General features: G+C 34.2%; 1 protein-coding gene and 1 pseudogene across 1 annotated transcript in view; one reads left to right on the forward strand and one right to left on the reverse strand.

Moving 5' to 3' along the window:
- RSRC1 (arginine and serine rich coiled-coil 1) overlaps positions 1–22,471 on the reverse strand; it is a 438,117-nt gene that overhangs the window by 243,941 nt on the left and 171,705 nt on the right. The gene's annotated exons all lie outside the window — the stretch shown is intronic.
- On the forward strand, positions 15,212–15,874 carry LOC117079366 (annotated as a pseudogene).

Consider the following 22,471-nt stretch of genomic DNA (forward strand, 5'->3'; position numbering starts at 1 on the left):
GAAATAAATTCAGGAAGAATCAACAAGGTAAGGCAAGTAAAGGATGACCTAGAATTGAGCAATTATTGTAATCTAAGTAATCAATAACTAAAAAGAAAACCAGAGAAAGTTCATCCATAATCATCTGGAATTGAAATTCCAGAAAAGATTTTCAGATTGGATAAAAAAACAAAATCCAGCAATGTATTATTTACAAAAGACACACAATACAAACTGATTCAGAAGGGTTTCCCAAAAAAAGGTTTCCCATGACTCCAGGCAAATATGAACCAAAAGAAAGCTGGGGCAGCAAGTTTAATGGTTTAAAGACAAAATACATTTAAGTCCCCTACTCCCATACATACATATGTATGTATTATGTATGTATACATATGTATGTATGTATATATGAAAAGAAGGTAATTTTAGGTAATATAAACATATATGAGAGTCAGAGACTTAAGTATATTCTAGTCTAGTGAAAGATAAACCAGTAAGTTTTCCTTTATATCTGGAAGGTTTGCATATACATAAAGCTTAACATATCACATTGGGACACCTAAGTTTACTCAAGTTCTCCATGAAAATCAGTTTTCTTTACTTTTACTTTGGTCAGAAAGATAAGGAAGAATGACCATCTCAAAACAACACAGGTAAAGTATCATGAGTACATAAATACAACATAAGACAGTATGACATACAATACTGGTTTTAGAAGTAGAGTGCCTACACTCAAATTTAAACACTACTACAAAATAGTCATGTGAGCTTGAGTAAAATCCAACTTTTCTCAATCTCAGATTGTCCACCTATGATGTGAGGCTTACTTGCCTTACCTAACATACCAGGTTGCTGTGAAAGAGTAAGAAGGATAATGTAGATGAAGATAAAAAATAAACTATAGATATGTTATTATGATGGAGGATATTTAAACACAAAAGTCTTAAAAGTGATTCTAAAAGTTTTAATGAATTTGAAAAAATAGAGAGGCAACATCCAAGACATTGATAGAAGGATCTTACAACAAATGGTATAAAACCTGTCCTCTTTAGTGGTCTGTCTCTTGGGTTGTCCCTGTCATGACTTCATCAATATTTGTGCAACTCCTTTTGCCCTGTGCTGAAAGCAGACTTAATTCAATTATAGGTCTCAAAACTGATAAAATGGTCCTGAAGTGGAAAATGGGAAGAGATTATTGGCAAATGAATAAAGATTTGTATCGAACTAACACACAGGAGTACAGCAGGTCTTTTTTTAATCATTCCCTGTCTTAAATCTTCTGGGAACCATGAGTTTCCCTTCCCCTCATGCAGCACATCGATTTCTGAATTAGACTGCAATATTAAATAATTAATATACTTGCCATGATTGATGTTCTGCATTAGTTGAATATTAGGTTATCAATCAAAATCCACTTGGTTTAATGTAATAATATTGAAAAAGTGTCACAGGCTGTTCATCCAATTTGTAGTTGAGGCAGCACAGATAGTAATGTTGGCATAACACCAGGCTCTAAAGCAGGAAATGCAGTGGCTCAACATGTATGAAGCAGACATTTTAAAATTAACTGGGAAAAGGCTGAGGTTGCCCTAAATAAACCAGGTAGCACCTGATAGTTTCAATCTTAGGCGTGAGAAGATGCCATGTATCAATCATGCAATGGCGGGCAAGAAAAAAATTAAAACTAGGTATTACTTTTCCTTTGTTAGAAACAAATTTCATTATTTTTCCAAAAGAAATATACTCTAAGTCTAAAATCTATTGCTATAATAAAGCTTATGTCCTCTTAAGAAATTTGTAGATCTAGTCTTACTAGAAAGTCATTGACTTTTCTTTCCTTTTCTTAAAACAGAAGAACAATATCCATCATACCAAGTGAACATTCAGGTTTTTAGTAGTCTAGAGGAATCAAGTTAAAGAGCCACACTTAATAATGATATTTATTTTGAAAAAATACTATTCTTTCTGATGATGGCAATTTCCTTTACTATTAATATTTTGCATCTACATTTGTCAAAATATAAGCTTAGGAAAATAACTTAAATTACTTTCCCAGTCAAGTAATGACAATTTTTCTCATCATTCCCTATTATCTCAATCCGAAATCTATTATAGATTTACTTATAAAAGTGATTACTTAAAAACAATTTTAAGAAACAAAAGATATCTAAAAGAAAAGTGACTTTTTTGGGGGGATGAGTAGAAACTTAACAACATAAATATAAACCAAAACCACTTCAAAGAGCAAGCCAAAATTCCAGTGAGGGTTTAGTTATAAAATACTCATAAACCATAAATCACGTAACTAATTGAAGTAGCATTAAAGTATCATTTCACTGAATAAGTCCTTAGTAAATAAAAGATTAAATATAATTATAATCAGTAATATATGTATTATCCTATGTAAAAATGTGTATATATACAGTAATTAAGAAAAGTGGAGTTAACTAGTAAAAATAATAATTTTTTTTAAGAGACATCCTGTCACCCAGGCTGGAATCCAATAGAAACATCTAGTTAGACCCTAACTCCTGGGCCCAAGTGGCCCTCCATCCTCAGGCTCCTAAGTAGCTATGACCGCAGGCATGTGCCACCACACTCAGTTAGTTTTTTTCTTATTTTTTGTAGAGATAGGTAGGGCCTCACTATGTTGTCCAAGCTGGTTTTGAACTTCTAGCCTCAAGTGGTCCTCCCACCTCAGCCACCCAAAGAACTGGAATTACAGGTGTGAGCCACCACACCTGGCTGAAATAAAAATGTACAGTAGATTTTTTGTCATCAACTAAACATATTATTTAGTTTTAAAAGATTAGTATGCTGCAGTTTTCTATGGATATAAGAGCTAAGATCATGGGTAATTCTGTATTTTTTCTTTCATAAAGCAAAATCTACAGGAGTTGGATTTTTACATGATGTCACTGAAGGCTTATAAAAGCCTGACTACATACATTATTAAAAATCTACATTTTCCATCTCAAACAAGAATGAAAGCATTTTTACATGTATTAAATTTTGTTATTTCTCAAATTTTTCTCACCTTACATTCAAAATCACAAATTAATAAGATAATCAGCATATAATATAGAAGTCACTCAGTAAATACTGGTTCAATACAACAGCCTAATAATGGACCAAATGACTATACTCCACTTTCAAAACAAAAAAAAATCTTTATATAAGTTTCAGCTTTTTTAATTGCCTTGAAATCCATTTCAACTGTAATACCCATAAATGAAAGTCAGTCTCATTTTCAAATATCAAATCTTGGATGGATGAATGGATGGATGGATAGACAAATAGATAAATTTTGGCTAGCATCCAATAGAACACTACAGATATCCTGATATAAGCACATTCTTATGTTCTATTTGTAAGAAGGTACAGTGTGTTGGGAAAAGCAAGCAAAAATAATTTCTATTTTTGTATTTTAACCCAATTTTAAAAAATGCTTAATGTCAGTACTCTGATCCACAAAGATCTTCCTGAAATTCTCAGTTTCTGCTTCGCAGGTTTGGTTAGAATTCTTAAATTCTAACTTTTCTCTTGAAGTGAGCACTTTTCTCTTGATTGGTGAACACCTTGCAAATTAGCGGCTCTAAATGAATATTCTTATGTTACTATGGTTCAGAATGATGATTTTCAGATGTTTACATTTCACAAGTAGTTTTTGATCTGACTGATTATTATTGGTAATAAAAAAAGCTCTAGAACCTATAAATCATTTGCACAGATAAGTCTACCATAGTAACAAAATTTAAGTGTTTCGTTTTCTTTTTAAGATTCTTTAGTTTTATAGACAAATGTTAGTGAGCATCCACTATGTCAGGACAAGTTTAAATTAAATATGTTAAACAGCCAAGGACTTATGATACACACTTGGCTTAATGGGAAGCTGAACACTTAAGCTGGTATGGATTAGTTTTGCCACTTAAAACCAGTCAAATAAACAGAGTTCATAGAAAGGGTCTACAGGGGAAAGAGAAGAGATTTCAATATTTCTGAAGTCATGCTCTAGATAACAGTTGCAAACAAAGGAAAACTAAAAATTTGTCATCAGTAGAGCTGATGTAAAAGAACCAATAAAAGAAATCTTTTAGACACAAGATAAATTATAGCAGAAACAGACTTGAAATGTCAAGGTGAAGGAAGTACAACAGAAACGTTATTTCCTAAGCTCCCTTAGCTCCACCATAAATTCTGAGGGGATAATAAAAACAATAACAACATAAACATCATCAACGGAAAAAAAGCAAGAAGAAATATGGCATCTATGCCTCAGATGCTAAAAACTGTGTTGTCAAACCAAGGCTAGTACAGTCAGTCCTCCCTATCTGTGAATCCATAACAATGCAGTCAACCAACCGCAGATCAAAAATATTTGGGGTGCGGGGGAACGTGTATCTGTACTGAACATGCGCAGATTTTTATTCTTGACATTATTCCCTAAACAATACAGTATAACAACCACTCACATAACATTTAAGTTGTACTAGGTATTATAAGTAATCTAGATATAAAACATAAATTATAGACAAATACTATGCCATTTCATTTCAGGGACTTAAGAATCCATCGACTTTGGTATGTGCAGTAGGCCCTGGAATCAATATCCCACAGATACTGAGGGAAGATGGTATATAAAATAGTTAGCATCCAATCCAGGCAGTGAAAGGGCATGTGATACATGCTACCTATCTTGTATTTCTCACATGCAGCACAAACACTTATCATCAACGACAACTCTCTTTCCAACTGAGGCCAGGCGCAACTCAACACATTTTACTAAGGAGTCAAGGCCAGTTGTCTGGAGTTAGCAGGTGAGATGCAAGCTATTCACCATCACCCCCCACTTCAACCCATGCTCTTGACCTTGTTCAAGGAAAGTTCATAAAAAGGAAAAATGACCAGATGTGTTAGAGTGGTTGGAAAAGATTTCAAAGAGAAGGGTAATTTTAGCTAGATCCTGAAGGATTCATTGTATTTGGGTAGACTGAGTACATAGAAGAGAGGAGGCAGGAAGAGTGAGCTCAAAGGTCCAGCATGACCTGGCAGAGTTCAAGTATGGAGAGTGATCTGCCCAGAGAAGATGTATTAAAAGGTCATACAACTTTAATTAATTAAAAATAATTTTTATAATGTAAGTTTTTAGGTCCATCACATACAGTTGTGCATGTTGTTCATTATGAAAAAAACAAAAAAATCAAGGGGGCAAGTGGAAGCTAAAAGCTATATGCCCTGGCCAAACAGTATATCCTGGTATGCATTCACAGGAAAAAGACATCTTGTATAATATGCACAAAGGTGCCACATGGGCTACAAGTGACCCAGCAAATAATAAACGCTTATTGTAGAAAAATTCAAAATCACATCTGGTTCTAATGAAGAAAAAATAAGTTACCTGAAACCCTACTAGCCAAAGATAATAGCTTCAATATGTCCTTGTTTTTTCCTCCAGACATTCTTATGAATACGCACAAATACAATTATTTTTCTTACAAAAATGGGACCATGGTTGATTTGTTATATAGCTTAAATGTATTCACTACTTTATATTGTAAATAGCTTCTGGGTGTCAATAATATACTTGCATATAATATTTTAATGTTTGCATACTATTCTGCATACAGATGTACAATAAGTTAACTTATCCCTTATTTTCAGACATTTATCCTTATAAATAAAACTGGAGTTTTATTTATAAAACTGATTTATCCTTATAAATAAAACTGGAGTATAAGAAAAGAATAATCTTTAGATTTAAAAATCATTGATGATTTTATACAATGTTTATTTCACTTGCAGAACTGGGGTTAAATAATTTTTATAAGGGGAAATAAACCTAGTATATTTCATCTCCACTATTTAATCATAAATAAATTCATGCATTCTAGTACTTCAATATAAGTACAAATATTTAAATATCAATTAAATTTACATTATAAATAATCTAAATTTAAATGTAATTTTAAAATACAATTTCTACTTCCAAAAATTCTGCTATAAAATTATGTCCCAATAGTTTCATAAAAGCAATATATTCCCATATGCAACACAGTCAACAATCCCAAATAGAAGGTAATAAATATATCCTATTACGTCTTTAGCTGTTAAAACTGAGGGAAAAGGCTAGGCACAGTGGCTCATGCCTGTAATCCCAGCACTTTGGGAGGCTGAGACGGGTGGATCATGAGGTCAGGAGATGGAGATCATCTTGGTTAACACAGTGAAACCCCGTATCAACTAAAAATACAAAAAATTAGCTGGGTGTGGTGGCATATGCCTGTAGTCCCAGCTACTCGGGGTGCTGAGGCAGGAGAATCGCTTGAACCCAGGAGGCGGAGGCTGCAGTGAGCTGAGATCGTGCCACTGCACTCCAGCCTGGGTGACAGAGTGAGACTCCATTTGGGCGGAGAAAAAAAAATTGAGGGGAAAGTGCAACATGTGGATATTTTTCCTGAAAACATTAAAGTTTGAATAACTCAGAAATTGATTATCCAAGTCTTCAATTATTAAAGTCTTCTGATGATTTTCTCTTCTGTTGTTGTTCTGTTTAACTTCTGTTCTCCTATTTAACTCAACAGGAAACTGAAAACTAAGGTATAATTTTAATCAAGTAAGCATTTAATAGTGCTCGGAAATAATAATGAAGTCTTTCCTTGTTTAATGAATCAAACTCCTCTGCAGGGGCCATTGAAAACAATATGCTAAGAATAGATAAGGCTCAAGGACAGTATCTCTAGCTAGTTGCACTTTTAATGAACTCCAGTAGTCAAGGACAGTATCTCTAGTTGAACTTTTAATGAACTCTAGTAGGCGCCAAGAAGGCAGACAAATAAGAAAGAGCTTAGAGACAAGGAACTAAGCAGAAGGTTACATCTGGGTGCAGAAAGTTTGTTTTGCATTGTGTTATTTTTGCTGACGTGGGATTTATGGAGTATAAATAAAGTGAGGCGGAGGCTCTAGGCGCGGCCGCCATGTTCTCTGTTTGTCTTTGTCTCTTGTGTCTGTTCATTCTCCACCACCCCCGGCACGGTCCCCAATATTCCTCAGCCTACAATTTAAGATTCTTGCTCAAGTCAAATGATTTGCAATTTCCTAAAGACCTCTTTGCACTTCCCGGCACTTAAATTTTCATAGTATTTGTCTAAGTGAACTGACCTTCTCAGAGATTCCACCTGTGAGGAAATACTGAACAGAGTTTGTCAGGCGCTGTACCAAGCGCTTTACATAATTCGCTCACTTAACACTTATGATTTTATCATAAAGAGATGTAATTATTATACCTATTTCATAGATGAGATAAATGAGGCTCAGAGAGATTAAGTAGATCACACTATACCGCTCAGCTAGAAACTTGAATTCAATTCCCAAACTTTAGTCAAGGGAGAATTTACTACTGTCAACTCTAAAAATAACCTCAAGAATAAAACAAGATTTTACAATATTCCTTTACTCCTTAATTGGAAACATGATTAGGAAGGAGGCAGCAAAGTGGTGAGGATTCAAGTAACAATAAACACTAACCCTGATTGATAGGCTACTATATGCCAGGCGCTGAACCTGGTCATTTACACTTACATTCTCATTAAATTCTTACAATATTCACAAAACAAATACTGTATAAATAGCTAACACATTTATATAGTTAGGAAAAATTTATTGTGTACAGTAAAGATCCATAAAATAAAAGGAAATGCCATTTTTCACCTAGCAAACAAGCAAAGGTGAAAACAAATGATAATGTTTCCACTGTTGACAAAGGTGCTGAGAATCAGGTATCCTCATGCACTGCCAGTGGAAGCAGAAAATAACCAGGTTTTCTGGAGGGCAACTGGGAGAATGTATCAACATTCTCAATAATACACATAAAGCCTTTGCCTCACAGTCTACTTCTCTAAGTTTATCCCAATGATACATTCACAAAATATTAATCACTCCATTGTATTTAATACAATAAAAACCCTAAGAACTAAATGCCCAATAGTGGCAAACTGTCAAATAAAATATAATAACCACACAACAGAAAACGGTATCACCATTAAAAATTGTGACGAAGTTATATATTTTCACAAAATGGTCTTGTGCTATAGTAAGTTTTTTTTTTTTTTATAAAGCATGTTACAAAATGTAAGTTTTATACATCCATGTGTACAGTGTGGTACATGTGTGTTTTTCTAAAAAGATATAAACCAAAAAGTAAACAGTATTTGACAGTGGAATTATGAGTGCTTCTTTTATTCATTCTAATTGTTTATATGTATTCTAAAGTGTCTTCCATGAAAAAAACATTAGTCCAATTTTTAAAATATTTTTAAAAAAATCCTCACAGCAGTTTTATTGAGTAGTGTATTATTCTGGGTCTACATTCAGCTCACATTTTTCCTGTTATCGATAATCATAAATTATTTATGTACATACCTTTTACCTCTAGTGTTCACTTTGAAAACCTTGTCTACATTTTTGTTCATTCTTATACCATCTACATAATTTAATACAAATAGAATCTTTCTAATTTTGGTATGTGATTATCTGAGCTACAGATTAATTCAATTTAGAGATGGAGAATATGAAATAGAGATAATGAACACAGTTATGTTCGCAATGCACGAGACAAACAGAAATGGTGAACTCCTCAATAATGTATCCCCACTTTGCCTATGTAGTTTTGGCTCCTATCACTAACCACCAAAAGTCCTCCAATACCTTCTCCCTAACATCAATGTCTTCATATCCCAAGTCTACGTCATTGCCCTCTTTATAATCTACCTTACCTGGCTAACAATTTTCTGCCAATATGTAACTCTTCTTAAACCAGTTCATTATCACCTCCATAATTTTGCTCATCCATTCATCTACCTAAAACAATATTCTCTTCCTCTCAAAATCTACAAATTCTTATACTTATTGTACAAGAACCAATTAAACTCCCACCATGACTATGTTCATAATAATTTCTTAATCTCTAAACTTACAGTCCTTCCTGATATTTAATGGGTAAGCACTAGGATCTTTGCAAATGTCCCAAGTTGAAAATGCAATAATGCATGTAAAGTGCTCAGCACACTGCATTTAGCAAATATTACTAATTATTGTCAACATCATCATTACTACACAGACCTATGATGAGGATTGTCCAATACATTAACATGAGAAGAAAACAAAACCACTGTGAGATACAGTGCTGAGCAGGTAGCAGGCTTTATTCATTGGCTAAGTTACATGACTCCTTCACAGCATCCTCTCAGAACACAGACTTTAAGTCATGCCACACAAAAATTACAAATTGTCACAAACAGCAGGCCACATCACTTTGACTAGACAGAATATTAAATCTGTGGATATCAAGGTCAAATGCATTGCCCTTATAGAAAACTCCCAATAGTCTGGCACTTAATTATCACTAATTATTTTATGTGGCTTCTATGTATATACCCATTTCCCAAGTTAATTATTTGCTTAGGTAAACCTGCTTTGTTACCACATGAAGCTCTTTGATAAGCATAGACAGGGCCGGGGGTGGGGAGGTGGGTATGGCTGAGTCATTGGCTGCATCTCCCTCCAGAAAACTGCAAAGCACTGGCTGTGTGCCATGTATGTATAGCAGTATGAGGAGGGCAGCTTTCTTCCATGAGGCCTGCCAGGCAAAACCCTGTAATTGCTAATGGTTATGTCTGATTGATCACACATAGAATTTTGGTCTGGAACCAGTTTCCTCAGTTACCATGTTACTCATAGGCTTCCCTTCAGTTCGACTTTTTGAAAGAGAGAACTATACACATACTCTATCTCCCCTTTCCTACCTTCCACCACATCCAAAAATTACTCTTAGCTAAAGTCATCAGTGGTTCCCCCATGTTACCAAATCCAAAGTCTACTTTATCATCTTTCTCTTTATACAATTCTTAGAACCATCTGATACTGTCTAACATTCATATTCATGTTGATAAGCCCATGCTGAACTCATGTTCAATACTTCACAGCCTTTCCTCACTTGCCTTTTATAATATTACATCATTCAGGTTTTCTACATTTTCTCAAAAAAATGGCTCTTCAATTCTCTTGTAATTTCATGCTCTTCTCTCCAGCCACCAAAGGTAAGAGCTCCCCAAGGATCAGTTCTGGGCCCTGGTCTTGTGCTATACTTTCTTCCTAACCCATCTCACCCTCACACACAGCATTAACAGCAACCTATATGTGCATGTGGGAAAAATGCGTATCATTCATAAGCTCCAGATTCATTTATCCTGTTGTCTATTTGACATCTCTATTTGGGTATCTAAAAAAACAAAAACAAAAACAAACAAATAAAAAAGCTTATGCTCAATAGATCCAAAACTAAATTCTTGAGTTCCTCCTTCAAAACTGATCCTTTTCAGTATTTCCTATTTCAGAAAAGGATTATATCATTCATCCTTTTGCTCAAGCCAAAAACCTGGGAATCAACCACTTCACTTTCTTCTCTTTCCCCCTACAAATACAATCTATTAGTTAGGCCTATTGATTCTACCTCTTAAGTAATCACAAAAACTATATTTGTATCAACTGTCATCATCCTAATTCAATTGCCATGACCTCCAATCTAGTCTTTCTTAATTCTGTCATAGCTATTTTCCCCACTTCCACTGTTGTTTCACTCTCACCCACCTATCCCAAAACAGCCAGTCTAATCTTTTAAAAATGAATCACTTCAGGCCAGGTGCAGTGGCTCATGCCTGTAATCACAGCACTTTGGGAGGCCAAGGTGGGTGGATTGCCTGAGCTCAGGAGTTCGCGACCAGCCCAGGCAAAAGGGTGAAACCCTGGCTCTACTAAAATACAAAAAATTGGCAGGGCATGGTGGCATGCACCTGTAGCCCCAGCTACTCAGGAGGCTGAGGCAGAATTGCTTGAATCTGGGATGCAGAGGTTGCAGTGAGCCGAGATCATGCCACTGCACTCCAGCCTGGGCAACAGAGCAAGATTCCGTCCCCCGCAAAAAAAAGAATCACTTCATTCTTGAGCTCAAAACCCTTCAATTCCTTTTCACCAGAGCCATCATGATTTGCCCCCCACCACACACACACATAAACATTATTTATTCATTCAACAACTATTACTGAGCCCTCTCTCTGGGCCAGATTCTGTGATAGATATTATGGATACAATTATCAACAACACAGACTAGGTCATGTGGAGCTTAAAGACAGGTATAAAAACCATCGCACAAATATATAATTAGTACCTAATCATTAGTTACTAATAGTTTAATTAATTAATAAACATGTGACATGAAAAATATTTCAGAAGTTAATACAGGGACCTATCAGATAGAATGAAAGGAAAATAAAAACTGGTTTAGAAGGTCAAGGAATTCTTCCCTCATTTTATTCCACTGTTATGCTTGCTCACTACAGCCTTCTTCCTGGGTGTATTTGTTATGCTTTTTAAGCTACCCAGAATCTGAATACCATTCCTAATTTGGTGAGCTTTGAATCCAAAGTATTCCAAATATAGGATGACATGAATTATACTAGGAAATTTGAATAGTTAATTAAAGACAAGAATAAAAAGATTATGCTAGGTGATAGTGGCAACAGAGCTAAGTCCAGTGGCAGCAATGTCAGAGGTGGTGGTGGTGGCAGTGCCTGCATACTACCTATACTGATACCATGGTATACACAGGCAGTAACACCAGCTGATCAGTCTTCTTTTCCTGTCAATTTTCACAATCTGGTTTTCCAGAGTTCCCACTGATTACAATAAGCTACGAAATAGTTCCACATAATCTATGTTTATTTATTTACTTGCAATCTTTTCTAATAGAATCTAAGCTCAATGAGCACAACTTACATCTAGGAAGGAGGAAATGGCATGGGGGAAATCCTAGAGGCTTGAAATACCACTGCATATAAGACAGACTTTTGTTTTTTTCCAGTTCACATAAAGTGATAGTACAAATGAAGATTCTTCTAGGAATTACTTCCTCATAATAAATGGTTTTATATCTGCCTGCATAAAATAAAAAAAAAACCTATATTCAATTCATGGATAGTTTTCACCAAATTTTTATTAGTAATACTTAAAGGCCAACGGAGAATTTAAAAGTACGCCAGCTTATTCTATTAAGCTGAAAGTACAAATCAGGTATCAGCAAACTATGGCCTATAGGCCAAATCCAGCCTGTTCCCTGTTTTTGTACAGCACATGAGTTAAAATCGTTTTTACATTCTTAAATGTCTGGGAAAAAAATAAAAAAAAAGTATTTTGTGACACATGAAAATTACTGAAATTGGTATTTTAGTGTCAATATATAAAGTTTTGTTGGGATACAGCCACACTCATTCTTTTATGTATTTCTATGGCTGCTTTAATGTTATTAACAATAGCTAAGGAGTTGCAACAGAAATCATGCATGACACTCTCATTAGTTTGCACTGCTGCTCAGGGCACAAAAAAAATCACAGTAACAGCATAACTAAACGGAGTTTCAAGGGCCTTACGAATTGCTGTGATGTGACATTTAATTTTTAATACCAGTGTATAACAATCATATCAAAATGAGAAAAGAACAGAAAAGGAGCCTTCAAATGTCCTTTTTAAGGCACAGTGAAGTGTGGATTATTTTATCAAATTAAATGGCAATTCATTGTGCTTATTATACAATGGCACTACAGCTGTGCTGGAAAAATAGCATATATGTTGATTTTTTAAAATAGTATATACTTGACTAAACACTCTTTACAGTATTTCCAACTCACAGGAAAGCAACAGTCCAAAAAAATAGAATATTTAAAATGGAATATCTCATCACAGCAGAATTTCTTCACAAAAATAAAAAAATAAAAATGAGTTTCTGAGTGGTGCATTTGTCAACCAATCAATGAAAGCCATTCACCAAAGATGACTTAATTAGTGTTCTACTGCAGCCAAAGAAATGTGTCCAGAGAAAATAAACTTGCTTAAAACTATTAGACTTTCAGCAAGAACAGTTGTTCAAACTGTTGAAGACACAGGGAGTATCATCAATATGTCCAATTAAGAGATAAGGCAAATGAGTTCAAGTGGTTTTGCTTGGCTCTTCGTGAGTCAACAGACGTCAGAGATACTGCTCAGTTGTTTATTTGAGGAGTCAATTATGAATGTGGAATGACTTAAGAATTAGCCTCCATGAAAATTATGCATAGAACATGAGAATATTTTCAACAAAATTGAGAAAACATTCATTCAGTACAAACTGATGAGGAATCTGCTAAGATGTGTTACATATCATGGTAGTTAACAACAGAGAGCTGAAAGAGGCTTAGTTGGACAAATCTACAAAGCTTGTGAAAATATAAGTCTGTGAAAATGTAAAGCCTACAGTTATTCACTGTATTATTCACCAACAAATACTTTGTAAAAATATCTGAACGCAAAATGTGGTATTCAACCAGAAGTGTCCACAATGAACCTCACTTGCTCTTGTGGACTTGTCCACTGTTGGTTGTATGATTTTTTTGACAGATACAGACGCTGAATATCCTGATTACTCCAACACATGGCAGCAGTTTGATGTCTTAACAGTGGTAGAGTCTAATTGTGATGTTTCACATAGGGATCAATACTGAAATTTTCTGACTGAGAAGAACCCCCTCAACCACTTTTATCCTAAACCACTTTTAGCTTCAGCAGCAGACATAAAAAAAATGCATTTTGTACACATGTACCCTAGAACATAAAGTATAATAAATAAAATAAAATAAAATAAAAATGTTCCTTAGCTGGGCACAGGGGCTCACGCCTATAATCCCAACTACTAGGTGGAGGCTGAGTGAGAGGATTGCTTCAGTCCAAGAGTTTCAAAGGCCGCAGTGAGCCATGATCCTGTCACAGCACATAAGCCTGGCCACAGAGTGAGACCCTGTCTCTAAAACAAAAAAATAAATAAATAAAAATAAATTTTAATAAGCTCAACCTAAAATTACAAGGCAAAATGGTGCCTATATGCAAAATTCATACCACAGTAAAGCCATTTCAGTAACAACTGATGTTGCTTGAATCACAAGGTAATGTCAAACTGCTTTATATACTTCCCATGCTGTCAAAATTAAAAGAAGATATTCATTCTGACACACATTTCAAGGAGTATGTTTTTTGACCTCACATTACAGTTCCAGCAGTATTCTTCAGCCCTTAATGCAAGTGCAAAGAAAATGTCCATATTCACAAATCCACTTAACTGCACAACTGAGGAGCTTCTACTTCAAATGGAAGTGATTAATCTGCAATATAATAACTAAAAGACAAAAATCAAGAAAAGAATCTAACGGAATTTTATAAATGCCTTTCAAGCAATGAACATGATCACAGATTGCAACCGAATTTGGCAATACGTATCTGTGTGAAGACATTTTCAAAGATCAAATGTTTAAAATCTCATTACAGATTAGCATTAAAAGATAAATGTTTGTAATCAATTCTGATAACAAGGAACATTAATTTAGAACCCTAATCATAAGTAAAGTGCTAACTCCCCAAAAGGAATTCCATTTTAAAATTTATGCATTTTAATTACAAAAAATTGTGCTAAATAATTATTATTACACTTTGAATTTTGTCCAAAAACTGTGGACATTTATTTTCTCTCATTATAGATTTATGTTTACAGGATACCTTCCATTTTGCCTCTTAGCCCACAAAGCCTAAATATATATATACTGTTTAGCCCTTTGCTGAAAAGTTTGCTGATATCTGGTCTGAGTCATTTAAATTCTAATTGTGTTCAAATTATATATCCATATGAGGTTATTTTGACTTTAGGAAATGGGGGGATAGGAAGCCAGAGGCAAAAAGAGATGAGTTGTTTTCTTCTCATTTTGATATTTGCATGACAATCACTAAGATAAATATTGATAGCATTTCAAAATCTAAATGACAGATATAAGTTAATAAATAACATGCAACAAAATACAAAGGAGAGCTAAATCTAAAAGTTGAGAACATCATCAACTTCTTCCATCTGCTTTTGGTCTGCTATCAAAAAAGGTAATATTGTATTAATTTTAGGTAATAAAAATACTGGTCAAAAAACTAAGGAAAATGATTATTTAAAAAAAGAAATAAACTAAAGTATAGGACCAATAAGAAAAATAATAAAGGAGACAAATTTTGTCTTCCACAGCATCAAATCAACTCTTTACAAACTGAGAGTTTGAGAAAAGAGGGATAACATGAAAAAAGATAAATGTTAATTATTCTACCTAAAGGCTAACCTTGGTGCCTTTCTGTCTGGCGGCAGCCATCAAGCAAGCCAAGATGGGTTCATACAAGTACATCCAGGAGCTATGGAGAAAGCAGTCTGATGTCATCATGTGCTTTCTTCTGAGGATCCACTGCTGGCAGTACCACCAGCTCTCTGCTCTCCACAGGGGTCTCCGCTCCATCCAGCCTGATAAATTACACAGACTGGGCTACAAGGCCAAGAAAGGTTACGTTATATATAGGATTCGTATTCGCCGTGGTGGCTGAAAACGCCCAGTTCCTAAGGGTGCAAAATATGGCAAGTCTCTCCATTATGGTGTTAATCAGCTAAAGTTTGCTCACAGCTTCAGTATGTTGCAGAGGAGTGAGCTGGACGCCACTGTGGGGCTCTTAAGAGTCCTGAATTCTTACTGGATTGGTGAAGATTCCACATAGAGATTTTTTGAGGTTATCCTCATTGATCCATTCCATAAAACTATCAGAAGAAATCCTGACACCCATGGATCACTGAACCAGTCCACAAGCACAGGGAGATGTGTGGGCTGACATCATCTTCAGGCCAAAAGGGCCGTGGCCTTTGAAAGAGCCATAAGTTCCACCACACGATTGGTGGTTCTCACCAGGCAGCTTGGAGAACGCGCAACATTCTCCAGCTCCACTGTTACCACTAATATAAGTAAAGTTTGTAAAATTCATACCTAATAAACCATTTAGGGCAGTCATGTCTGCTTACAGGTGTTATTTGTCTGTTAAAACTAGTCTGCAGATTATTTCATGAATGTCAAATTAAGAAAGTTAAAGTGCAATAATGTTTGAAGACAATAAGTGATGTATCTTGTTTCCAGTAAGATAAACATTTTTGTCTTTGCTTTATCTTATTAGGGAGTTATATGTCAGTGAATAAAACATACTGTGTAGTATGATAGGTTTAAAATAAATTCTTTAAAAGAAGAGTACTGAAACTAGCCCTGCAGATTTGCCTGGTGCATGTGATGAAACCTGCAGCTTTATTGGGGTGATGGCAATGTTCTGCTGGTTTACTTTCAAGTGGCTGGGTTTTTCAGTTTGGCAGGTACAGACTTTTTAAATTGGGCTTTGCTTTAAAAATTGTAGGGTAGGAGGAGGACATCTTAACTATGTCATGATTATATTTAGAAAATTACGGGGACAAATCTGGGTTAGCCTGAGGAAAACTGCCTCAGTCTCCACAGTACCATTTTAAGTTCACATAAAAGTGAAAGCTCCTGGTTCAGTGCATGGCTTCATGGCATTCAATGGTTAGTGGTAGTGGTATTAACACTAGTATGTTTTGAAACTGAATGTTAGATAAAATTATCAGCCTTAAGGTTGGTAAGCCAGCAATCAATATGCTAGGGTGGGAAGCTGGTGAGCCAGTGGCCATTAGATAAATACCTTTAAAGTGTGAGCTTAGAAGTCAACCTTAAAATACGTAACCATAACACTAATTTGTGATCATTATGAAACCCTTCAGTCACATTCAGGGGAAAGTAGTTGGCTATAAGTATCTCATTCTTATTCAGTCTTAAAAACATCTTGGTTACCCACTGTACCCATAGGCTACAGAAAGAGTCATACAAGTGCATGGTTTCCAACCGTATGTGTTTTCTGCAGTTATTTCTCTTGTTCCTGGCCAAACTACCCTAAAAATCCTTACCATTCCACAAAGTTGGGCCATCACTTATGCATCCACTTTCAGTGAAAGTATACCACCACTTCCATCATGTCTTCCAGGAGACTAGGCTATTGCTTTCCAGGGTGAATTTGAGTGTAAAGGAAATGTAGACAAGGAATTGTCCAATTCTAAATTCTGACTTTGCTGACTTAATTTAAATGCTTGCTTCTCTGAACCAATTTTCTCCTATCTTTTCTAGGGGTTTCAAAAGGCGTAGTTAATTGATTTCCATGAAGTACTCATAGCAAGTTCATAAAAGTTCTTGAGATCTAAATTTCTTCTCAAAAAAAGAAAAGATCTTAAGTCATACATTTTGATTGTGTAGAGGTTGTCCAACTAAAGGAATAAATGTCCATTAAACTAAAAAAAAAAAAAAAAAAAAAAAAAAGACTAACGGCAAAATCAGAAAGAAACATTCCAGCACAGTGGATAAAAATGACTTTTTCTTCATTAATTAAGATATTTTAGCATAATGTTGAATAATCAGTTTTACAGGCATCAAATTTTTATAGAACAGGTTATATGGAATCCCAAACATGTTCTCAACACCTCAGCATACCCCTAAAATTCACTGTTCTACTCTGTTTAAATCTCATTCATTAAACGGATACTCTTTATCTATTAAAGAATACATAAACAGAAGTCTTAAAATACATAAACAATGCCAAATGGCTTCAGTTTGCAAATGGGCAACACTGAGGAAGCACTCTGAATGTTTCAATTTTAAGTTATTTTATAGGGTCATTACCATGTTTATGATAAAATTTTTAACACTTAAATCTGCATAGTTACACTATAAAAACAACAACTGTACATTTCACAAAGCTTAATACAGTTAGCAAACATGACTCAAGCAACTGCCATGAGAAAGAGAGAGCCTGAGAGAGTGAGAGTAAGAGTGAGAGAAAGACAGAGGGAGAGAGAACGAATGGAATCCAAAGATTGAATATTAAGAAATGTCCCTGTTTGCTTCTCAACTGATTCTACATATTTTCCCTCCAAGATTATTATCATGTTTTAACTCAAAGAAAGTAGACTTAGGGTAATACTTATTTAGTATGGTGATGCTTATCAGACCTTAGAAGCACACCGACATTTTTATAAAGGTTCTCAATATATCTTATCAATATAATACATGTTTTGAACGGCTAGACTTTGTATTACAGGAAATAGGCCTCATTGCTAATATTCATACTGAAAAGCCATTGTGGTAGAAGGGGGGATAATTTATCCATGCGTTCCATATTTTATTAAGATTTATACAACATAAGAAAATATGACTGCTTACAAAGAAAAAAGAAAATAGACTTTCAGAACCTTACATTTTGAATCCATAAATAACAATTAAAAGATATTTAGCTTATCTCCACAAGAAGATGAATCTGTATGTATATACATATGTGTGAAGACCTGTATGAATGGAAAATATGTATGATTTAGACTAGGGCTAGGTATGTTTACTACCTTGAACATTTAATACTAAATGGAATATACAAGTTTTAACTATATTAATACTCCAATAATAAAAACTATCTGAACTAATAAAACAAAGTTCCAGGTTTATAAGTTATACATTAACAATGCATTGAAATTGCCATACGTCATTGAGATGATTCCTGAATATAAACAGAAGCATTAAGACAGAGGAGATTAAAACCTGCATATTAATTTCCACTAATATCAGAAGATAAAAATACAGAAACAGGTTCTTTTTTTTAACCTCTCAAAAGCTAGTACTCATAGTTATATAAGACAATGTCTTTATTCTCATATATACCAGTTTTTAGTAAAGGGGAACAATGTTTCCAATATATTCTCCTTTAGTTCAGAAAAAACACATTTATAAACAGTTGGAGGAGGAGAAGGAGGAAGGGATAATAAAATAAATAGGTAGAAAATGTAAACAACTGATAAATCTATGTAAAGGGTATATGGGAGTTTCTTGTACTATTCTTCAAACATCTCCAGAGTTTGAATTTATGTCAATAGTTATTAAGGGAAATAAAAGCTATTAAATTTAGCCAAAAGTTTCAGTTTTTACTAACTACAATATTCTGTTTGCAACTATTTTCTATTTCTTGAAAGCCCATATAATCTTCCTTTTCACCCAATTACTACTATACTTAAATTAATCAAATTTAATTCTGGAAAAAACAATATTAGTCTTAAAAACTTTTTTGAAAAACGTAAGATTAAAAACTTCCACACAAAGAATAAACTCCAAAAGAAAAGATGCAAATAAAATGACTATAATAATCTTTTGTTTTTTATTTGCAAGTATAAATCGGAAGAAAAACAAAAGCCTGGAACATAGCATCTGTCATATCAGAATATAAAAAGATGATCCTGGCACAAAATGAAAAAGCTCTAATTCATTTGCAAATCAAGCCTGCCGGTTCCATTTCAAGCTGGCGGTAACTGTCAAGAGTTAACAAGATAATCACTTTCAATCCTGCCTTCAATGGTACATTACACTGTTATTCCATTCAATAAGGCCGTTCTTTGGGGCACTAGATGAATGGTTTTCATTTCTAACTCACACAAAAAGTTGTGCGGGGAAAAAATCCACGGGGCTTAAGAAAGAAATCCCTTTATGGGCATTTATCTGCCGGTACTTGCTTTTAGGCAAAATGAGATATTTTGAAACATCAGTGTCCATTCACTTCCTCTATTCCTTTAGGCCCTTAATCCGTTGGAAAAAAAAATTGGCACATGAGAAAAGTGCAAAAGCAATTTCATTTTTAAAATTATCAATGCACATTAAACAAAAATTATTTAAATGATTCTATGCAAATACAAGGCTATTATACTCAAAGACTAATATTTGTAACTCATGTAACTTTCTTAGATTACTCACCTATATTCTGGGTGAAATGCAGGTGCTTAAAATTTCATATTTAATTCTTGTTGTGTTCATACTGACTTGTACACCTCAAAAGGTTAAAATACCTTTCCAAATTATTCCTAGTTCAATGAAAATGAATTTTAGATAGATGTTATCTTTATAATGCACTTATCAAAAAGCATTATAAAAGTTTTTACTATTTCATGATGTAACTTAATTTTACAAACAAATGTAGGTAAGATAGCTATATAATTATTTTTGCAAAAATATTGAAACTATATATTAAAAAAACAAATATATTTTTGCTTCATACAAAAAAAATATAGAGTGCAAAGACTTATATGCATCTACCAGTAACAGACAATTAGGCCATCTTTAAACTATAGTCTATGAGAGTAAAAGAATATTAAAATCTCTACTCTGACTGCTCATGCAGGCTTATATCCATCAAATCCATCTGACATCAGTGTAAATTTATAAGAACCATCTGTGTATGAATCACGACTTATTATTCAAGTCTATTTAACAATAGTAACAATTAATCTTTCCCCACCTACTCCCTCAATTCAGGAAATAATATTGCTATATATTGCCTATGTAAATCATAATCTCCAGCCAAGACTTTTAATCCTTTTATACTCCCTTATTAGAGGAAAATGTGGATTTTTAAAACTCATAGTACAAATGTCCTATGAAGGACTTAAAGTCCTTCTAAAATCTTTACTTCAAAAAAATTAGTGTATTTTGTATCCAAAGACTTTAAGAAGTTAGAACATTCATGTTTATGACTACAAAGGCTACGCACTTAAATTTTAAAATTCAGATGATTTCATGAATTCAATATGACATGGGGATAATCCTTTTATAAAAGGGAGAAGTCTTTCTGAAGCAGCCTAAGTTCACCCAATTCTTTCAAGTTCCAGTATGACTAATCATTTATCCTCCAAAAGGTAAAAATTATCCCTATTCTTAAAATAAATTGTAAAAAGATAGAGAAAAAAATGTATGGGAAAATAGTTCAGAAAGTTTTACATTATCAGATAGACTTGATCACTAATATTTAAATTTTAGATTAATAATCTAAACTTTGTCATTGTGAATAAATTATAATGAATCTGTATATTTTAAAGTCCTTATAAAATTTAAGCTATAGCAGAAAACCAGGAAACTTAAAACATAAATGCCTATGCTTAAATCTATTATATTTTTTAAAAAGCTTGTATGATATTATAAAATGACAATAATGTTAAGAAAACCTTACTATTCCAAATTTTAAACCCTTGGTACCAAACATGTTAACACACCAAGTAAACAGTGAGTATTATGGTATGCTCAATAAATTACGATTGAAATACACGACTACAATGTGTAAAACCAATCTGTGACATTACAAATTCCTAAAGAACCCTACAAACACAAAGCTACTGGCAGAGCACAATTCCATTAGAGCTTAGTATTGTGAATCAGTCCCCACACAGGGTGGGGACACTAAAGTCACCCTATCATTAGGGTACCCTATCCTTTTGTTGGGTTCCAAGATCATGGTTTACTCAGGAAGTAGAAATGTTTGATTTTTCAGCTTCAAGCTGCCCTGCTGCAGACTCTTTCCATTATTAGATCCCTGGGGTTGGCTTTAAACAAACACAGCAGCAAAAGCAGCAGGGAGTATGATGGATCTATACATCAACCATTGGAACAGCAATGAAGAGTGCTGGAGGAACAGCACAAGCCTTGGACAAAAGCTTTACCGAGAGTCACAAGTGGGTTCCAACAAGCAACCTGGTGTCTTGAATTATGTATGCAGTTGCTCCTATCTGTTACTCACACTGATACCAGGAAACAAAATCTTCTGTCTACAGAAATACAGCTTCTAACTTACAGGGATATCTACTAACATAGTAAATATTTGCTTTCAATTTCTTCAGTTAAAAGAAGTTCTTCATAAATTACATTAGAAGCCAAGAAATGTTTTCTTGTTGTTCTTGTTCTGATATCTTCAAGATATCAAAAGAAACAAAAAAACGGAACAACTCTTTAAGAAAGGTAAAATAAGAAATCTGTTTTCTGGGCCAGGTGCCTATAATCCTAGCACTCTGGGAGGCCAAGGCAGGTGGATCATGAGGTCAAGAGATCAAGACCATCCTGGCCAACATGGTGAAACCCCGTCTCTACTAAAAATACAAAAATTAGCTGGGTGTGATGGCACATACCTGTAGTCCCAGTTACTTGGGAAGCTGAGGCAGGAGAATCGCTTGAACCCGGGAGGCAGAGGTTGCAGTGAGCCAAGATTACGTCACTGCACTTCAGTCTAGTGACAGAGCGAGACTCTGACTCAAGAAAAAAAGAAAAAGAAATCTGTTTTCTGAAAATACTAAAAGCATGGTAGTGGGGAAAATAAACTTCATTATCAAATGAGTAAGGCAGAAGGGAGATAAACTTAATTAGCATGTAGGAATGAAATATTTCAAAGGCTTTCAAAATTTAAGAATATGATAAAACTTCATGAAGATTCTCATATACCATACACCATAAACTAACATTAGTTATATTAACTTACCACAAAAATTTAAATGAAGCAAATGAACGAAATAATTTTGTAAGTATCATTTAGACACCTACTTGGATATTTTAAACATATCTGAAATGAATGCCCACATTCATAAAGAGGTCCTAAAAACCAAAGTAGTATTTTAAAAGGTGAACAACATAACAATTAAAACTGGAAATTAACTGTC

This window comes from Trachypithecus francoisi, unplaced genomic scaffold, assembly GCF_009764315.1.
Source record: "Trachypithecus francoisi isolate TF-2019V2 unplaced genomic scaffold, Tfra_2.0 Lachesis_group0, whole genome shotgun sequence".
In the NCBI taxonomy this organism is placed as follows: domain Eukaryota; kingdom Metazoa; phylum Chordata; class Mammalia; order Primates; family Cercopithecidae; genus Trachypithecus; species Trachypithecus francoisi.